The sequence below is a fragment of the Balaenoptera ricei genome, chromosome 4 (genome assembly GCF_028023285.1).
Source record: "Balaenoptera ricei isolate mBalRic1 chromosome 4, mBalRic1.hap2, whole genome shotgun sequence".
NCBI classification, from domain to species: Eukaryota; Metazoa; Chordata; class Mammalia; order Artiodactyla; family Balaenopteridae; genus Balaenoptera; species Balaenoptera ricei.
Genome location: NC_082642.1, coordinates 126856941 through 126880161, shown reverse-complemented (window position 1 = coordinate 126880161; position 23221 = coordinate 126856941). Strand labels below are relative to the sequence as shown.

Here is a 23221-nt window from a genome sequence, read left to right as displayed (position 1 = left end):
GTCTCCTTTAATAGAGAAAAGCTCAAGTATGCATAATTCTTGGTCATTAAATATTTGTAGAATGTTTTATAGTTTAGAAAGGGCTTTCATAGTCATATCTCACTTGATTCCAGAGAATCTTTATAACCCAAATATTAAGTGAGTAGCCAGAAGTCCCAAAGTCACCAACTGGCAGAACCAAAAGTTAAGCAGAGCTTCTGATACTCACTTCCTTTTTCTTAACAGGCTTTAATGGCACTTCCTTCAGATACAGAAAAAGAATAAATCATGATTTAAGGTGGAGGGGGCAGGTGAGTGGTGAAAAGGAACATTTAACTTACATGAGCTCAATTCTATCTCCTCAGTTATGCCTCCCACTTATTAAAGCCTATCACAGCTAAGTGTTTCTATTATTCAAATAGTTACACAAAACATGAATGAATAGGATCAACCCAGTCCCAGAGTATTTTATCCCCCAAAATATGTCCCTTAAGTCACATAAATTTCTAGTATAATACACACAGTGATATATTTGAGAAAAGGCTTTTTACTCACTCATCAACCCAGGACAGGTTATGGGGAAATAAAATACCAGAAATCAGTTTTCAATGGATAGCCTAATCCATCCATCTATCTTTTCTCTTTTTTGAAAATGGCTCTACAACCTCTCCAAAGGATGATCCTGAACCAATAAGTATTTTTCAAGGTGTCTGCTGGCAGAGAGAATATTTGAAACTTTAAGCAAAGAACATGAAGAATTTCCTTATGCTGAATATAATTTCCACATTCTTTGGAACATTAACTTATTTATCTTGCTGTACACATGAATGTCTTCAGAGGGTACTGAGTGATAGAAGTTGGAAGGAACAGTCCTCCTATGGGTCTTTCTCACTCCTACATGCTTTGCTGGGTACACCAAGAATATAAGGTCCTATTGATGACAGAGGCCATTTCTCAGAGTTGTGTTTGTAGCAAGCAACCCTGAGGAATGAGATAATGTCTCCCTTGAAGACAATGGACAGGTTTCCTTACTGCTTGCTATAAAAGAAATGATTCCCTAAGGCAAATACTCCTCACCTATGAGGCAAACTAGCTGTGTGCATAGCATCCATCTAGACCCTATAGTGTCACCCCTATAAGACTTAGACAACAAGGGGAACTAATGCAAGTATGATGCACATCCTGTGCCATGAGTAATAAAGCCATTTATCTCTGACTCAGGAGTCCTGTGTTTTCTGCTAGAATCCACGAAACAGTAACAGGTTAACTTATGAGCTTGAAGGTACGGCGAAATCAAATCCTATACCTGACAATGGATGACTTACTCATTTTGAATGACTTCAATATTTTTGTTACCAAAAGTTCTATTTCTTCATTTCTATTAGTGTTTTATATTAGACATTTTTGTTCATCATTTTTATTAATTTTGCTTCTTGGGGTGGAAACTTTTAATTACCTAATTCCTTCCTTTTTTCTTAGCAATACAATCAGAGCCTGGATCCTTGAATGATATGTAAAACAAAGCTTTCCACCACATCTAGAACACTTCACTGTAATCATTACATAAACGGTAAATTCACTTCTCTATTCTTTAGGCTCCTGAATTTTGGATGTATTTTTGCTATAGCAGTTTAGATTTTACTAATAAACACACTTGCCAACAGTACCCACCTCACCTTGCCTTTGATTTACTGTTCCTAAGTTGCTGTGATAACAACTAAGAGTATTATGGTAAATCTAAATAACCCAAACTTGAGAGACCTTCCAATGAGTAAAAAATATAACCTTCTGAACTAAATTTTGCTCCTGAAATGTTTTAGGGGGGAGAAAGGGGAGAGATGAGTGTACTTACTGAATTTGTGCTCTCTTGAGTTCAGATTCAGACAAAAGATTTTTTAGATAAAATTTTATATCATTTAATTTACAACCTCAAAATAGAACATGCTATATAGCAAATTGAAAAGAAAGCGCTAGCTTGATTGATCTTTCAATGATAGTAAGTCTAATAGCTGATGGGTAGAAGAGTTCACTTGGTACTAGCAAACTGAAAGTCTCATACACTACTAGTATGAGTATAAAATAGTATGAACATTCTAAATAGCAATTTGGCAATATGATCAAAAATTCAAAAAAAAGTTACTCTCAATGACTCAGCAATTCTAATTATAGATGTTTGCCCTGTAGAAATAATCAGAGAAGTGCCCAAAGAACTATATTCTTATCTATTAATCTTAGTGTTACTTTTATTAGCAAAAATTGAATGACTGAGTAGTGTATGCTTGTTAAAAATTATACCACTGAATTATATTGCAGGTTGCAAGAAAATTCTTTCAAGTTATAAAAAAGAATGTATTGCATCTTCCTAATGTAAATATATACAAATGGTTGCCTATGGATAGAGAAATTATTAATAGCTTTTATTTTCCAGTTGTATCTTTCTATATTGTTATCAATTCATTTCACTTGTAGAGCTTCTATAAATCAGAAAAAAATAAGTATTCTGATAAGGATTGCAAATAGATGAATTATACAATTGTGTACATTTGTGGACCTGTGCTACCAAGTTCCACATATATGTGTGTATATACATACACTTTAAATATATTGACACAGTGTTAAAAATAAAACTTTAAAAAGTGTATTAGGGAATTCCCTGGTGGTCCAGTGGTTAGGACTCCATGCTTTCACTGCTGAAGGCTCAGGTTCAATCCCTGGTCAGGGAACTCAGATCCCGTAAGTCATGTGGCCAAAAATAATAAAAAGTATATTAATATCACCACATATCACTCCAATAAAAAATATATATAAAATCACTTTAAAGAAATATACTAATGAAAATAATATCATGATGAACTTTTGTAGGGCAAATTGATAATTTGTATAATTATAACATTTTATAACTTGGTAAAAATGTCATTAGCCTCCTTTTCGAATGAGCCAAATTATCTCTTTGACTTATGGGAGGTTAACATCAAAAGACATTATTAAATTAAATAAAGAAGTGAATAAAATAAACCTCTACCTGTGCAAAAGTCAAACTGACTTAGTGAACTGTATGAAGTCAAATTTTATTTAGAAAATGACATTTAAAACTCAAATATACAATATAAGAAACAGTTTGGTAAAATAGTGAAGACCTAAAAAATTGTGTTTGTGTGTGTATATTCATTCAATCTAGGAATATCTTTTGAAATGGTTCTTGTCAAAGACTATTGTTCCTTTGGACCGAAAAATCACTGAGATAAGATGCTCCTCAGGTGGCCAACAATTTTATATGAAAAGAGTGGATGTGTTCAGCTGGTTAGAAGTGGTAGGATACTCTGGAAAATGGTATTGCATGTAACTCTGGGTTTCAAGACTGAATGTGTAGAAGACGAAGAGAAAAGGCACAGATATTGAAAAATATAATTTGATTTGCCCAGATTATACTACCAAAATCACAACAACATGCTATGAAGGAAAAAAAATATTAATAAAGATAACTATTTAGTAGGCTACAGGTCAAAATAAATAAGCAATCAAAGTGATTTCTAATTTATGAAGCAATGTTATCTCTTCCTCTTTTAAATTACCTCTAATTTATATAATAATATCTAACATAATTGATATTATATGTAATATGTATATAAGTATACAATATGTAAAATATATAACTGATATTATATACATATTTTTAAAACAATGGGTACAGTCATACCAACATGCAACGTTAAATATCAGTATCCTGTTGTGTGTGTTTAAAATGTGACTAAAAAAATGCGTGTGTGTATATTGAGAAAGAGAAATACATATGTATAGAACATATAATACTTTTAAGTAATTTTTAGAAGTGAGTGGGACAAAAATAAAAAAGAGCATTAGAAAAAGTAATCACAAGTTTATAATTAAGTAGAAAAATAAGTGATATTCCAGAGGAGAATCTGATGGTTCTACCAATGACCAGAATCCTGAAGAAATAAATATGTGCTTTTAATATTTACAATTAACATAGCATAAACATTATTTTTAATGCATAGATATAATTATTAAAACTTTAAAATAGCTTAATATAATTTAAAAAGAAGTTCTTGGGCTTCCCTGGTGGCGCAGTGGTTGAGAATCTGCCTGCCAATGCAGGGGACACGGGTTCGAGCCCTGGTCTGGGAAGATCCCACATGCCACGGAGCAACTGGGCCCGTGAGCCACAATTACTGAGCCTGCGCGTCTGGAGCCTGTGAGCCTGTGCTCCGCAACAAGAGAGGCCGCGATGGTGAGAGGCCCGCGCACCGCGATGAGGAGTGGTCCCCACTTGCCGCAACTAGAGAAAGCCCTCGCACAGAAACGAAGACTCAACACAGTCATAAATAAATAAATAAAATAAAATAAAATAAAAATAAAAAAAAAATAAAAAAAAAAAATTAAAAAGAAGTTCTTAAATCTCATTTTAATTCAACTAAAATTTTATGACTAACCTTTGTTAAAAAATAGGACATAGGGAATTCCTTGGTGGTCCAGTGGTTAGGACTCCATGTTTCCACTGCAGGGGGAATGAAGATCTCACATGCCACAGCACAGCCAAAAAATTAAAAAATTAAAAAAAAAAAAAAATAGGACATACGAGTATATTTTTTTTTTCAGTTTTGTTTGTTTGTTATCCTTGCTTGGGCCAATTTTAAGATTCAGTAAGGTTACTTAAGAAAGAATCTCTTTACCATTTTGAGAGGCTGAAAAATGGCCTCTCATTTCATATGTTCATATCCTACTCTAGAATCTGTGAATGATAATTTATATAGCAAAAAATAGGTCTTTGCAGATGTAATTAAAGATCTTAAAATGGAAAGATTGTTCAGATTTTCCAGGAGGGCAATCGCATATATCCTTATAAGAAGGAGGCAGAGGGATATTTTACACATAGACAGGAGAGAAAAAAGCAATGTAACCAAAGAGGCAAAGACTGGAGTGATGCAGACACTAGCCAAGGAATGTCAGCAGCCACCAGAAGCTGGAAGTAGAAAGGAACAGATTCTCCCCAGAGGGAGTATGTTTCCGCCAACACCTTGATTTCAGCCCAGTGATACTGATTTTTAACTTCCGGCTTCCAAAACCGTGACAGAAAAAATTTCTGTTGTTTAAAGACACCAAATTTGTGCAACCACCATAGGAAACTATATAGAAATAAAGAAAAAAAATGGAGGCAATCACTCTTCTAAGAATAAAATGTAATGTACTTAAATTTAGTTAAATCTTGTCAGTGCCAGAAAGAGTTGAAAAAGTTATCTTAATGAGTAGTCTAAATAACACATTTTATCTCTTATTAACTTCCTACTCCCCAAAAGTAGACAAACATATACCAATGCATTTCAGTGACCTTCATTAAACAAAGTAAGTCCTTGACAATTCTCAGGAAAAGCAAACTCATTCAGAATAAACGTTGCTAAGCTTCAGAACTGATAGGAGGGCCTTCAAAAAAGTGAATTTGTAATACGCAGTTTTTACTGCTAGCCTACTCCCATGTAATTATTTTCAGGGGTTGAACAAAAAAGAGTCAGTCTTTACATGATGCAAATAAAAGCTCTAAATTTTCCATAAGGAAAAGCAAAGGAGCTATTTTTTCTACCTAATACCTGATGTCCATCAACAGAAGAATGGATAAAGAAGATGTGGTACGTATATACAATGGACTATTACTCAGCCATAAAAAGGAACGAACTTGTGCAATTTGCAGAGACATGAACAGACCTGGAGACTGTCATACAGATTGAAGTAAGTCAGAAAGAGAAAAACAAACATCGTATAATATCACTTATATGCAGAATCTAGAAAAACGATACATATGAACTTATTTGCAAAGCAGAAATAGACACAGACGTAGAGAATGGATGTATGGCTACCAGGCGGGGAAAGGGAGGTGGGATGAACTGGGAGAATGGGATTGACATATATATACTACTATGTATAAAATTGATAACTAATGAGAACCCACTGTATTGCACAGGAAACTCTATGCAGTGCTCTGCGGTGACGTAAATGGGAAGGAAATCCAAAAAAGAGGGGATATATGTATACGTATAGCTGATTCACTTTGCTTTACAGCAGAAACTAACACAACATTGCAAAACAACTAAACTCCAATAAAAATTAATTTAAAAAAAGAGATGGGACTATTTAAATAAATAGATGATCAGTTGTCAATAATAATAATTTTTCATTCTGCATTTTCTAATTAGGAATATCAGAAACACTATCTGATATTAAAAGGCTATTTATTTCATTGTGAACTTGAGTTTATATTTCAATTAATGAGAAAAGAAAACAAAGAAACCAATAAAAGTATCATGGCAGTTTTCTAATAATAATAAGGTCCTGATATACAAATGACCACTTTGTGGATATACTTTCTTAAAACTACATATAATTGATTGGTAATATTATATAAACTGGGGTTATATATGAGCTATAATTGACATTACCATTATTTAGATATTGAGCTTGCTATAGTAACCAAATAAAATTACTCTGTCTCTTGAAAATTTTTAAATTTTGTTTAATTTTTTCTAGATACTAAAGTTCATACATTTTGGAGGTCTCCATCTTTGTTTCATAATTTACTTCATAATTTTCAATTAAACAAACAACCTGACACAAACCATGTGCATATAAAGTTATCATAAAAAGTTGTCACATCCTGGTGATGTCCTTTACATCTACAATGTTCAGGTATTGAGGGAAGTGAAAAAGAGATTAAGTGATTAGATTAAGCCCCCTAAGCTCTTTGGATACTGGACACTATCCTAAATAAGAGAAAGAAAAGGCAATATCCTTGCTAGTAGCTTGATGAAGAAAAGACACAAATCAGTTGAACTTCAAAAGCAATAACCTATTGATGAAAAAAAAATAACCTATTGATGAATTTTCACTGGCTCCCATTATTTTTGCTTTGTATAAAATTTCTTATTTTAAAACATGCCATCACAATTCAGGTTTTTTTTTTTTTTCTTTAATAAGAAATTTTCCAAGGTTAAATCCTATAACAACAGCTTGATTAGGAAGAGTTAAAGGATTTCACTAACAGAAACAAAGCCACTAATTAAAGAAAAAAAACTTTCCTTAAAAGAAATGATTAAGTATACTAGCTATGAAAAATAAATTTGTAATATGACAAAAAGTATCATACCAAATTATATCAAACTTCTGCATAAAGGACACCAATGTATGGAATAAAAAGAGATTAATTCTGAGGTATAGTACTCATGGCCACTTTACTCCTGATTTAACAACAATTAGAATTACAGAGATATAAACATTCACTTCTGTAATACTTACACATAGGAGAGAAGAAACTGCAGAATATTGCCAAAAAGAAATAAATGAAGATCAGTAGCTGCTTCTTCTAAAAGCAGGTCCTTATTTAGAATGACTTAGAGAGACAGATGCTACTGTACCTATAAAAAGCAGTATTACTCCCATAGGTTTCCATCCCAGTTCCCCAACCTTCTAGTCTAGTTAAGAAGTATTACAACTATAATATTTTTTCTGTTTCTGTCTCTTGACTGAGGAAAATCTTTAATGAAATAAAGAAACAACTAAGTAGAACTGATAAAGTGTTTGCTTCATTTCAAGTACATTACCTGAACAAAAACCTTATAAAGTGAGGTCACTACAAAAAGACAAAATCCAAAGGGATTATGTGAGATTTAGGATGCAGGCATTGAAAATGATATCCCTGAGCAAGTGAGAATAACTACTCCTAAGTGAAAAGAAGAGGAACAATGCTGAAATGTTGTAATCAGGTAAAGATTGATTAGGTGTCTTAGATGAGAAAACAGATGAATTACACATGATATAAAAATATAGGATTTAAACTTCCAAGATATTGGAAGATCAATATAGTAATAAAAAAAAAAAGCTATGAAAAGGGGAAAAAAATCAGTGAGTTTTCATTACTGAAGAAGTGTGCTTCAAAGAGACTCATCCATGTGCAGTGAAGGCTAGAATTCTATTAAGTAAATAGAGTTATAATCTGGTATAACACCAACAAAAAAAAATCTTAAAAAGTATTTTTAGAAGCGCTAGATGGGAGAGGTACTATCATAAGATGAGTTAAAACTCTCTTTAAAATATTTCATTAGGTACAATTATAAAAGTCTATATGGTGATAAATTGAATCATTTGAAAAAAAGAATATGATTCTTAAGCAATCACTCTAAGTGCCATTGCAATGAAGTAAAATATAAAATGTGAGGGCTGGGGGAGAAATAATTCACCTCTTAAGGGAAATCTAGAGAAATTCCAGGAACTAGACACAGAATATATAATTCTAAAAAATCATAAGCTCTTTTGAGAAAACACGTAATTATATATTTAATATACATCGAGATTATCTCTAAGAATATAATTAACAACGATTAAATAAAGAAAACAGTTGATAATGAAAAGGATTCAGAGTTACATTTAAATATTCTTTATAAATTAAGGTTTCATAATAGAGAGTGCAACACTATCACTCTTTTCTTCCACAAAAGTCACATATTTCGCCAGGTGCAGGTGGTATTAGGGGAAGAACTACAAACAGGTATGTATGAATTAGGAAACACATAGTACACACATCATATGAGAAATTGATTAAGCTGACAGTATAATGGGAAATAGAACATGACTACATGTGAGATATGAAACTCAACATATGCATTTGGATAATTTCTTGTTAACTGATAGACAGTGACGATGGGAAGAAGTAGTGGTAAACAATAGGAGTCTTCACAATAGAGCTATTTACTTTAAACCTTAGTAGCTGAAGTGTATTTAAATTATTAAGCATAGATATTTCCATCTTATGTAGATAGCGAAGGCACAGAACAGCAAATGAACTTTGATCTCCAAGTGTGACAAGCTCTCTGGAGAAGTAGGGAAACTTCTTTGACAGTGCAGTCAATAAAGCACACAGGTCAGGGAATTACCCACCTGACTTCTGCTTAAGGCTCAGAGAATAACCACGTGCTGAGGTGCAGTGACCTATGGTTCACTGTTTTCAAATATATACATATATATTTCATAAAATAAATATTATGTATAATATATATGTATATGTATATATGTTACACACACACACACACACACACACACATATATATATATATCCATGAGACTTTTTTTTTTTTTCCAGTCGGGGGCATACTGAGTCACTTGGGGAAATTTATAGTTTATTGGCATATTTGAAAGATGTTAAGATGAACAGACTGAAGAGTGAAAAAAAAGAAAACAAACCTTAAATTGAAGAGGGTTAAAATTCATATTGACATTTAACACACATTTAACTGTGCTACTCAGTAAAAGAATTCAGCTTAAATGTAAATATTTAAATCATAAAAGATTATATAGTATGTACTTTATCACAAGAAAAAGGTCCTGTAGGCATACCATTATTCATTATTATTTGAATTCATTATTATTACTTGGCCAAAGTGCAAATACTTCTATTAAATATAACCAAAAATAATACCCAACTTAACAGTCACAAAATGTAATTTTCTTCCTTTTTCTGGCACAGCATTAAAAGATCAAATACTAAACAAAAGCTCTCTTTTAAAAAAAATTAATGCCTACATAATTTAGAAGAAAAAAGCATGAAATACTTTTATTAAAAAAAATACTCCTAAAGAAAAATGAAAGTGTTCCATTCTCCATATTTTATAATCATATTTAAAATCTACTATGCCCACACTGAAGGACAAAGGAATAAAAGATTGTAAAATAAATGCAAGATACTTCACAGTACATGGATATAAGAAAAAGAGAGTCTGCTAATACATTTAAAGTATTTCTAGAATCAATGTTCACATAAAGGGTGCAATCAGAGAACCGATATTTATGGACAGTCTAATTTTCTAGATACCTGTGATTCACTTCTACAAGCACTAAAACAGAAAGAGAAAAAGAATATGTTTTATAGTTATCTTTCTAAAATGTATTATACATTCCCTTGTGACCTTAACAGAGGGAATTAAACACTTGTAGAAACTGATTTGTATACGCTGAACTGTGACATGGTTGGAATATGAACATTTCCCCCTGAATTCAGTAAAGAGAATATTAGACTTTTATATGTGTCTTTGACAGCAGTTTTCAACCCTGGATGTGCAATGAGAACCACCTGAGGAATATTTTAAAATAAAGATGCCCGAGTCCTATTTCTATCCACTATCACCACCCTACCTGTCACCCTTGATTCTGATTCTGTGAGCTGCAGTCTAGTAGCTTAGGAGATAAAAGCTAGACCTGAGAAAGCAAGAGACAAAGTAGCTACAGGGACCAGTGCTCCAATAATAAAGGATAGATTTTTATTTTTAAAAAGTTATCATGCAGGAAAGAAAACTAACATTAAAGTTACAGGGACTGCATTTTCTAAACCTTGATAATAATAAACACCTTTGCAAATGACAAGACATATTTTGCAATAAAATTTGTCTCAATTTCTACTTTGAATTTTTAATTTATTTCTTATACAGTAATAATTTATAATTTGCTTTCATTCTTCCTAGTCTAATCTCCCTAATTATTCTCAAACAATTATTCTGTAAACTTTCAATCATGAAAGGCAACCAAGCTAGCTCAAAATTTATTCATTTGTGGTCCTGAGTACACCCGTGAATGTCTTCACTGATTTACTTATCAAAAATTTTCCCCTGCACTTAAGAAGGCCTCATAAAAGAGTATGGTGAATCTATTCAAGTTTCTGATCTTGGCCTATAGTTTAACCCATCATTTAAAATATTTTACAATTTCTATACTATGTATCACATAAATCATTTTGCAAAACAATATTTATCATAGCTACTTTAAATGCCATTACTAAAATTGGATGATTGTCTTTTCAATACTATGTTCTTAGGAATTCCATTTATAATCTTTATTGCAAAGTTGTAGATGATATTGGCTCTTCAGTCAGTCAAACCACTTTCTGGCATTTCTTCCTATTATAGAAAGGATGGAAAGTCTAAAGTCACATTTTTCACACTCCCTTGCAGCTAGGTTTCTGCATCTAGTAGAGGCACCCATGCAAGATCTGGAAGGAAGAAACTAGTACTTCAGTTAAATCATATGGAGATCAATCTTTTTTGCCTAAGAACCCTGAATGATGCTTAATCTAACAAAATGGCATTATCTCCATAGGCATGAGCAGTAGAAAACTCAAAAGATAATTGACATGCCACATTTAATCAGCTCACACGCTCAATTTCCATTTGTACCTCCCCATATATAATTACATATACATTCAGAATCGCTTTTTCATGAGAAATAATCACAAAAAAAGTGTTTACCTGGGGAAAATTCTTTTCATTCTACATTTGGTTTCAAACTAAAATTTTAAGTTTTATAAGCAGAGTTGATATGATTATCATGCAAAAAGAAACAGATGTTGGCAATACATAGGAATCCTCAGAGGAAATAGAGAAAATGTTGGGGGCGGGTGGAGGATAATTTGAACCTAAACTGGCATTTGAAGCAGTACTCATCATAAAAAATATGAGAAAGATGCTTTGACCTAAAGTAGGACATCATTTGAAAAGAACACACCAAATTTGGATTATGAGATATTGCAGAGGCAAAGTAAGTTTGAAAAATGAAGTGGAAAAGCAGGCTCATATAAGGAAAAGTTGGAGGTAGAACCTGGAAAGTGGAGGCCTAAAGAATTGGAGGAGAATGGACCAGATTTCAAGATTAGATGGGTGAAAACAGAAAACTCCTAAGATGTGTCTAAAAAGTACCAGCACTGTGAAAACAAATAGTATAGGTATGCCCAAACCTGGGCCTAAAATGACAAAAAAAAAAAAAGCTTTGAAAAGAAAAAGAAAGCACCTACAGGATTAATTCTTCAGATGTTAGAATTACTTTTGATAGAATTATTAATTTAAAAATGAGTTCATGTCTCAGGAACAAATGGAAAGGACTGATGCTCAGCTGAGAAACAAGTGTTTATGACACAGCTTATGGTTTTGCTCTAAGAAAAGACCATGCCTACAGAATAGCTTATAACTGCTTTAATCATCAACCAAATACTTATTAAAGTTTGGGATTGACATGTACACACTGCTATATTTAAAACAGATAACCAACAAGGACCTACTGTACAGCACAAGGAACTTTGCTCAGTACTCTGTAATAACCTAAATGGGAAAAGAATTTGAAAAAGAATAGATACAGGTATACATATTACTGAATCACTTTGCTGCACAACTGAAATTAGCACATTGTTAATCAACTACACTACAATATAAAATAAGAAATTTTTTTAAAAGTACCCACAGTAAAATTACCTATTTGTTTCAAGATTTACAGGTGAGTAAGGTGTACTTTCATGTTTAATTTACAGATACATTTGAAAGAACGATGAAAATATTTGCATGAACAGAGGTTTGCAAAAATCACCCACTAATTAGCAGTGCAAGACATCATGGATTATTATTTCATTATTATCATCTCTTCAAACCTCTCAACATAACTGTTCATAAATGTGACTTCTTAAGTTAATGAAATAGAATTAATTGGCCATCATAAACTAACAATATTTAGCATAATGATAGAGAAAATCCAGTTTAATATAAATATGCATATGTCAATGACATTGTTACTTCCAAAGGCAACAAACAAAAGCCATTACCTGTATATTCTTCAATTCATACTATTTCATTAAATTCTGATTTGTATATGAAATAAAGCCTATCCTGAGAGTTAAATTCAGAGGCAGTTCACAACCATGTTTCATAATAGTAATATATGTATTTATATATACACACATATATGAACATATATTGTTGTATGAGCTCCATTTAGATTCCGTAGGCTGAAGTAGTGTTTTCAACCTCTTAGGAAAGGTGATTAAATAATTAAGTTCTAAAAGTAATTTATGAAAATTAAACAAACAAATGAAAACTATCAAATTGATGTTAGACGTGAGACATTTTAAAGTAAAAGATCCTATTTTGACTCTTGCAAACCTTTTTTTAAAATAATATTTATATAGTCATCTTGGGATGTGGTAATGATTAACTGAAAATCTTTAAATCCAAAGTACTTCTTCAGAGTCTGTAGACAAAGTTACAAAGGATTACACAATAAAATCTAAGACCATGTCCAGCAAGATACTCAACACCACTGAACAATTTACAGGTAAATTTAGAGCATTTTTAAGGCTCAGCTGCAAACAGCAAAGAGGGTAGAAAACAAAAATGCTATTCTAAACAATGATAGTGAAGACAGAACCCTGATCTTAATATCTCAAGAAAGCACAAAATTATTATAAAATTACTTTAGTTATAAAAAGAAACAGATTTGTGTGATATCCATTAAGTACATTAATATGATTTTACTTCTTTTTATAATAGTCAGTTATGCCAAGGTAGAATGCTTAGTCAGAGTAAATATCAATTTCTAGCTTATGTATATATCAGTCTATATGAGTATGGAGTTTATTTAAGTAAGTAAAACAGTAATGTACTTTTTGAGATTTGCATGATATACTGAGTGGGGGAAAAAAAGGAAATTGAGAACCAGCAGGCATAGAATAATCACATTTTTATGACTTTTTCTTAAAAAGCATATAAATACAGAGAGGCAGAGAGATAAGGAGAAAGACAGTATATCAATGCCTAGAAACAGATCAGGAAGAATACTCACAAAAAACTAAAACAGTGGATGGTAGGAGGGAGAGCTAGGCTGTTAATTTTGAGAAACGCTACTTTGCTGTTTTCTTTCCATATTTCTTAATTGTTTTAAGTCCTGTTTTTTTAAAATACATTATGAATCATGTTTAATAATTACAAAGAAAAGTAAAAATAACTATTCTTTAAATAAAAATGAAAGCATTTCAAATATCAAAATAAAGTTTTCCTGGGTTGCAACTCATATCATACGGCCTGTACTGAGTTCTTAAGCCTCAACAAATATATATGTGCATATGTATATGGAAGTTTAATGTTTTTTATTAATGTTCTAAAATTCCAAAGGAAAACCACTCCAAAGAAAAATGTTCTTTTTACATCTATATGCTCAAGAAATTATGTAAACTGAAAATCTGTAAAGAATAATTTAATCTTAATCAAAATGCCATGCCTTGGCTTTCCAAAAGAGGGAGCTATAACTCCACTGCCACAAATGTATCAGTTGGATACCTAAGTGATATATTCAAACACACAATTTATTGAGTTACTGACATAAAATAATTTTAAGAAAAAGAACTTAAATTCTGTGTTTATTTTAGCCTTATGATTTTAATTGCCTAAAAAGCACAGTAAAATCTATGAAAAATATCATGATCCACAATAATAAAATGGAAGCTGCTCCAACTCTTTTATGGATCTCTCAATTGGAGAATAAAAATATGACAGAAGTCTCACAATGTTTAGATTTTGAAAAAAAACATAGATTCAGAGACCACAGATGTTATGGTTACTAAAAACTGTGGTTCTGATTATTATATGAAAATAAGATTTAGTATTGTTCAAAAAAAACTAGAGACAGAATGCTATCCATTTCCTGCAGTGATTATTAAAAATATGAATATTAAATACTGTACCTGGGAGCCTCCTATTGAAAACAATGTTTACAAAACTGACTTTATAAATTAAATCAAATCTTTAAAAATGCATTGCATCTTTTGGAAAAAATAAGAATATAATCTAGTTTCTAAATTAAGAAAGAGAAAATTAATCAATGAATTAAAAAGCTCAAAGCAAAAGAAATATTTGTGCTGTATTATGACCAAAGAAAATACACGATTGATGAAAGAGGAGACATCAGCATCGAATCCAAGAAATGAATTCAACTTGATAAAGCAATGGTATCACTCTCTGGACAAGTATATTGTAAAAAGAATGCAAAACTGCTCTAGGTTAAATACATACACATATACATTTAAATATAAAATGCAAGCAAGCAAAAACAGTTGAAAGCAGGGCACCTATTTATTCAGGATGCTATTTACCATGTTTATTTTATCCACTCTTTATGTAATTACATTTAAAAATAGATGGTTTGTTTCTATTAATCAGCATGTGGCCAAATCACCAAGTTTCCACACATTTAAAATAAAGTTTGATTGAGTTGATTAACTACAGTTCTCCCAACTTCAACATAAGTCAACATATCGCAGAGGATAAAATAGAAGGCAAACTTCGCAGTTTGATTATTGTTTCAGTCATTTATGACATCGAACAAGATACTTAATCTAGCCAACATCCACTTTCTTCAGCTACAACTGGGAATAATGATAGTATCTATACCTCACAGGACTGTTAAGCAAGGGTTAAAATAGAACAAGCTGTTAAGCAAATAAAATGCTTAAAATAGTACCTTTAATATACTGAACACTCAAAATAATAATTTTTTAATTCAAACTGAAATGCTCTAAAAATTTAAACTCATAAAAGGACAATAGTATCCCTGGAAGACTATTCATAGTCATGAAAAATACTGCAAATAAAAACATCTCTCTTGATAATGTTTTCTTATTTATACCTTAAGCAAGTAACAGATCATTTATTTTGTGACAAGCATTAAGGAGCTGGTATTTTGTAGGCTCAGACCTTACTAACATGAAGATATGCATAATCTTGGGAAAGCTATAACTTCCTTAAAATTTAATTTTCTGAACTAAAACAAGAATATCGGACAAGGATGATCTAGAAGTTTCCTTCTTGCTTGCAAACTCAAGGATGCTCATTATGAAAACAACATTGTGTGTATGGGTACATACGTTTACACATATGTACAAATAGAGACATAGAGAGAACAGGATGACAGAGAATAATAAAAAACAGCATACGCTAAGTTCTGAGGCTATGTGAAAATTGATGTTCAATCATAATGTTATTTCAACAAGGAAGGAACTTCTAAGCCATTTTGAAGAAGGAAATGGATTTGGAAAGGCAAAATACAGAAAATGGGACATTCTAGGAAGTGAATGGAATAAAGTAGATATCCAGAGGTGGAAAAAACAAATTCAAGGAGAGTAACAAAACCCGATTCTAGAGGATTACATGAATCTCTAAATAAAAAACTGGCACACTGAACAGAAGAAAGTCTAAAACAACAACAATCATTCGATTAATAAAGAAAATAGAAATGCCACACTGAGTTTAGGATTAACAGCTAAAAAAGTGCCAAGTACAAGATAAAAATAATAATGATTTACATCATTAGATCATTTTCATCCTTTAAAGGTATCTTCATGAAGTCATTAGTTGTGACATATAAAATATATATGTATATGTATGGGTGATTGGGATTGACATGTATACACTGATGTGTATAAAATTGATGCCTAATACGAACCTGCAGTATAAAAAAACAAACAAAACAACTAATACTAAACTTTCATTGGGTTATTTGTATGGAAATATGTTAATATAAATGTTTCAGACATTACATGAAATTTCTAAAAATCTTATATGTTCTGGTATAATGTTATAAGTCATAATCCTAGTTATTACCTTAAAATGTATATCTCAGAAATAACTAAAAATATATATATATATATACTTAATAATACCTGACTTATGAGGCTTTTTAGGATAAATAAAATTATTTCCCTAGCACAAAAAAAAAAAATATATATATATATATATATATATATGTGTGTGTGTGTATGTATATTGAACAAGTAAACTGAGGAACCAAGAGAGAAAATCAGTGAACTAATTACTAATGTTACTAATGGTTAAACTATAACCCAAAACACCTGACGCCTGGCCCAATGCTATTTCTATGAGGCCAGTGAATTCCAAATTCACCCACCAAATCATCAGGAGCTGTTTAAAAGCACAGAGCCCTATTCCTCTATGATGGCGATACAAAGCTATCTTTGAAAACTACTGTCTTGTGTAGTGGAAATGCCACAGGAGTAATTTAGACGAAAGGCAACACAGGCCTGAGCTACCAATGAAAAGAATAATATTCAAGAAATCCTACAGAGGTAGACTCACCTAAATTTCTTAACTGAATGTGAAGGTAATAGAAAGACAAAAGTAAAAGAACTATAAATTTACAGACCAGAGGACGGCAGATGCTTTGAGAGTGGTAAATAAGTTGGAAGTTTACACTGGTTTGCAAATGAGAAAACGAGCTTCGATTCCTCATATTAAATGCCAGTTGTACACTCAGATTTCGTCAGATTTTGAGATTCACACATATAACTGAAAGATATATGTATTTTTTTGCAATATGTTCAGAGATTTTTTCTGTTAAAATTAAACAACTTAAGAACTACATATGATATCTGAGTGTATATACATGAATATATTTTATGTTTATATGAAGGTCTACCTTCCCTCATCCCCCAAGCCCAAGCCCACAAGAACACAGGCACTGTTGAAACACAGAGGTAACAGTTAAACTATATTGATTTCATCATTTACTTTTCTAGGAAAAAAAAAAATCTTATTTTAAACTAATTAGGCCAGTAAAAATACAAATGTCTTTAATTGCAAATATTTGTTACTTTCAAAGTTTAGTCTAATTTAAATTATTATCCTTCAAGTAAGTCTAGTAGAAGTTCTCTCTTCATAAATAAGGAAGGATCATTTATAAACAATATAAAACAGTCTAAGAAAAGCAAATATTTGCTTGGTAGTATACAATTTATGAATGTGAATTACCCTGTAATAAAGCTAAAACATATTAAAGGTATGGATCCTTTTGCAAAGGAATCTCTCTTTCAGAATACATTCCCATTACCCATTAGCCTAAGAAATTTGTTTTATCTGTATATTACTTATAAATTATGATAAATTAAAATAATATGTTTTAGGAAAATTTCAGTGTAGTGTGTTTGAGCAATTACATGAAACACAAAATAAGTGTACTAAATGGTAAGTCTATATATGGTTGACAAACTTCAAGAGTTATAAGCAGAAACAGCCAAATTTGTTCCTGTGACTTGCTGGAGTTCACTGAAAAGACTATGGGAATTGTCTTCACCAAAATATGAAAGACTCCCTTGGTTATCAGATGGACAAAAACATGTGTAAAGTATGAGAACAGTATCTAAGTTCATTCCGGTGCTCACAGTTTAATACATTTCCTATGATACGTGTTTTTCATATTGATTAGATCTTATTGATTATTCACAGATAGTCCTTGTATTTGATTAGTCTCAAAACAACTAGCTTTTCTTATTTCCAACAGTTCCTTTCTTTATTAAGGATTCTCTATCCATCTTCACTGTGGTAGTTTCTTTTTGGCTCACAATCTCCTTGATCTCTCTCATAACATTTCATTAAGATTTCTTTTAAAGTTGTACAGAGATTTTATACATAGTTCCAAGATTCTTAAAATGTAAACTTTGAGTTAAGAAAATGAATGTTCAAAAGCACATAAAATTCTTTACATAAATAAGTGCTGGGCAAAGCACACACTTTCTATAAACACTCTTGTGAATTTTCAGACATTGGTGGAGTAATCCCATGAACACACCAGCTGAATCTCAGGAAACAGAGCATTTTGTAGGCAGGGAGATAATGCTGATTTACAGACTCATCAGATACTGGCTTATTATGCAAATTTATAAAATATTTGGCCTGTGCTCACAAAGTCTACAAAGATGTGAGAATTAAAGGCTAAATAAACGTGGCCTTTGCACATATGCGTGGAAAAGAAAATAGTTGAGATTACAGAGCATTAACTAAGTACCAGGCATTGTTGTGAGTGCTTTTACCCTCCCATCAATTCTAGGGAGTAAGTATGATTATTATTCCCAGTTTAGAAGAAGCTACTGAGGTAAGAGAATGATTAGCCAAAGTTCACACCATTAGCAGGTGTTGGAAACAGCAAGTGAACACAGGTAGTCTGGTTGGAGTCTATGCTTGTATTTATTATGCTATTATCACCACTCAAGGGAACATGGAGATACATATCCTCTGAAATATAAGTAGTATCAGCACCAACATAATGTCAAAGCCATCTAATAGGCAGGGTGCACAGCAGTAATGTTACATGGTATCAAGTACATATTAGATATTCAAGTGAGACATGGTACTGCACTGAATAGTGTTATTGGGCAGTACACTCAAAGGAGATTTGTTCTATCAGATGTATTATGAGAGAACAAAAATTTAAATAACGAAATATGTACTGTGAGAGAATAAAAACAATCACTATATTTCTTATTTATTGTGAATATGAAAAATCAGAAAGTTGAAATCTATTTGAGTACTCTTTCTTTGAAATTTTTTGAAATGTATTAGTTAGATTTTTTTTTTTTTTTTAATACAGACTGGGGGATAGTCAAAAGGCTCAGCTATGTAACTTACTCAAAGCCATAAATGGCATATAATGAACTTATATATTCCAAAGTCTTTTTTATCCAACTCACTATACAAAATAATTTTTCATGACACCCAGCTAACAAGTTAGTAGATGGACTCTAAAATTTGTAAACATTTACAATAGCCAAGACATGGAAGCAACCTAAATGTCCATCGACAGAGGAGTAGGTAAAGAAGATGTGGTACATATATACAATAGAATATTACTTAGCCATAAAAAAGAATGAAATAATGCCATTTGCAGCAACATGGATGGACCTAGAGATTGTCATACTGAGTGAAGTAAGTCAGACAAAGAGAGATATCACATGATAATGCTTATACGTGGAATCTAAAAAGAAATGATACAAATGAACGTATTTACAAAACAGAAACAGACTCACAGACTTAGAGAATGAACTTATGGTTACTGGCGAGGTGGGGGGGGAGGGCGGAAGGGTGGAGGGAAGGGATAGTTAGGGAGTGGGGATTGACATGTACTTACTCACTGCTATATTTAAAAAGTATAACAAACAAGAACCTACTGTATAGCACAGGGAACTCTGCTCAATGTTATGTGGCAGCCTGGATGGGAGGGGAGTCTCGGGGAGAATGGATACATGTATATGTATGGTTGAGTCGCTTTGCTGTGCACCTGAAACTATCACAACATTTTTAATTGGCTATACTCCATTATAAAATAAAAAGTTAAAAAAAATTAAAAATAAAATTAGTAAACATTGACATGGTTATTCCAACTTCATCTCCAATGCTTTGCATCTAAGGAAATTGCTGTAGCAGGACTCCTAGAACTGACTTAATATAAAGTGACTACATGAATTCATATACCCTAATCTTGTATTGGGGTAGAAGGGCTGAGAAAGGTCTCCATGACTTATTTCTCTGCTCAGCAAAATAAAATATAAAGTTTTGTTCAAGTACCCCTTTATTGCACCTGGTCCATAGTCTTCAGTGTTAGAATTAAAACAGCTGTATACAACTAGTCAAAATAAAACGAACATGTTCTTGCAAGGGACCTCCTCAAGATCTACAAATTAAAACAAAACAAACAAACAAAACAAGGAAAGAAAAGAAAAAGAAACAAGATTTGAGGACACAATTCTGTTTTTTAAAGCATTATCAACTAATGGATGTGCTAAGCAATAACAGAGTCCTCTGAACTGTTCTCAAATTATAGTCCCTGAAACAGCAACACTGGCATCATCTGGGAACTTGTGAAAATTCAAAATTTCAAACTCATCCCAGACCTACTGGATCAGACACTCTGGGGTGTCTTTTAACAAGGCTGACAGGTGTTTCTGATACGGGCTAAAGTTTGAGAACCAGTGCTTCAGGATACTGCTATACAGGGTTTTTTGGACATGCGAGTCCAAAAACATGGGGAATGAAGGGTTTATGAATAAAGGCAAAATCTACAGTATGATCACCGCAGTGGATGGCTGTGGATCATGCAACTTAGTGAAACTGAGTTGGGAGAAGGGCAAGATCCCTAGAGCAGAGGAGGTGAGGGAACTGAGAGGCCAAAACCAGCATGCTGACGGGTCTCCTATGAGGATATGAAAATTACCAAAAGTATTTTTGTTTAAAATATTCTCTCAAGGATATAACTGAAACATTTTAGGGTGTTCTGTCCTACCCATATTTAATAATTTTATCCTAAAATATCTTTTAGAAAAGATAGATTTTGAGAGTATAATTATTTTAATAAGATTCCATTTACTAATGGTTGCACTTAAAATGTTTAACCAACTTACTAGTTTTAAAAAGCAGTCTTCTTTCTAAAGCTCTTCTAGTACTGCGTAAAATATCTTGAAAATCACTTACATTAATTATTACAACTTTACACATAAATGCTGGCTCACACCCTTTCCTTCTTATCTGATGTTCCTACAGAACTTATTTTTTAAAAAACAGTGAAGATTTAAGTATGTGTATTCAAAAATGCTCACCACCAACACAAAAAATAAATGATTAGAGCCAATACCGATTTAGCATTTTTAAGAAGGGAAGGGAAATCATTCTTCTTGAACCCTAATTTAAATTTAGGTATCTCAACAGTACCCATCCAGCTGTCCTATGAATTCTCTGTCACAGAGGTGGTTGGTTTACATTCTCAACTGTGCTATTCAAGAAAACCAGGTTAAAGCCTAGTTGCTGTCAGTTGCTGATTCAGCTCAGTATGCTTTTACATCTCACACTGCTATATTTACATGCAGTGTTTTCATTAAAATCCTACTCTTATTTTGTGCAGAAATTGTTGTCAAACTAAAAATAGCATTAAAAGTGAGACTGGCACTTCATGATAATTTGGACATCCTTCAAAAATGGCAAAATTTTAAGCCTCACATAATATCTAATAAATTCCAGATTGCTTTAGGATTTTACTTTTATTTGTTTAATGTTGGCGTTTGCAATGATCTAAAAGCATACCATTATGATTGCACTCTATGAATAATACTAGTTATATCCTTGAGTGTATATTATTAATATTATCAGCTATATCCTCCAAATTTTCTTTTTTTTTTTTTTTAATTTTTTATTTATTATTTATTTATTATTTTTATTTTTGGCTGTGTTGGGTCTTCGTTTCTGTGTGAGGGCTTTCTCCAGTTGCGGCGAGTGGGGGCCACTCTTCATCGCGGTACGCAGGCCTCTCACTATCGCGGCCTCTCTCGTTGCGGAGCACAGGCTCCAGACGCGCAAGCTCAGTAGTTGTGGCCCACGGGCCCAGTGGCTCCGCGGCATGTGGGATCCTCCCAGAACAGGGTTCGAACCCGTGTCCCCTGCATTGGCAGGCAGATTCTCAACCACTGCGCCACCAGGGAAGCCCCTCTTTTTTTTATTATTAAGAACACCACACTTTTTCTGTTATAATGAATTAAATCATAAAGGTTTTAAAACAATGTGTTTCTATAGCATAACAAATGAAAAAAGGATACATTACTTACAGTTGTTCTGAGAAGTATAAAAAAATGAGTTTCCAGCACAAGGTTAATTCTTCCTTAAAAAGTTCCTTTTAAATGGCTATAGCAGTAAATGCTAATTGTATTCCAAAATCAACCCTCTATTTTCCTTTAAATAAGGCAGAACCTGCTGAATTTTAGCTGGACAAATGGCCCCGAAGCTAAGCCACATTTCCCAACATTCCTTGCAGCTAGGATAGCCAATGTAACAAAGATCTGGCCAAAAGGATGTATATATAAATGATGTGTTCACATCCTTAAAAGAGAATGCCTTGACCTTGTTTTCCTCTTTCTGCAGGAAACACAGAGAGATGGTGAGTGTTGTTTATCATATAGATAACATACTTGGAGACAGAAGACCAATGGGATGTAAGGAACCTGGTCTTAACATACACATGCAGCAGAAGCAGCCTGTCCACAAAGCACCTACTGACTTGGACTTTTCCTTCAAAGAGAAACAATCATCTATCTTTATTCAAACACTGTTATTTTGGTCCTTGACAAAATAAAATATATATACGTGTATAAAATAAAATATACACGTGTGCATGTGTGTACAAATGTGTTTGTGTATACTTAAATATATATATTACGTATAGCGTATGTTCTGTTGAATATTCCTAAAAATTAAACAATGTCAAATTCTTTTCTGTGTGCTCCCAAATGCATTACTGTCTTTGCTACTTGCTCACAGGAAAACATGTATTCTAAAAAAACATATTAGGATTGGCAAAGGTTTATCATTTTAGCCAAAGGCTATGCTTGGTGGTGTTTTTAAACAGTTATCAAGAAATCACAGGAACTGTAATTAAACTAATATATTATAGCAACATAACATAATGTTAAGAACACAACCTCTATAGCCAGATTTCCTGGGTTTGAATCCCAGCTCTGCCAGCTATCAGCTAGCTATGTGACTTTGAGCAAATTATGTCATCTCTCTGGGCCTCAGTTCCTCATCTGAAAAAATGGGGATGATGA

General features: G+C 32.5%; 1 protein-coding gene across 1 annotated transcript in view; it reads right to left on the bottom strand.

Annotated features, from left to right (window-relative positions):
• Window positions 1–23221, bottom strand: part of GBE1 (1,4-alpha-glucan branching enzyme 1) — a 281420-nt gene that overhangs the window by 143466 nt on the left and 114733 nt on the right. The window lies entirely within an intron of this gene.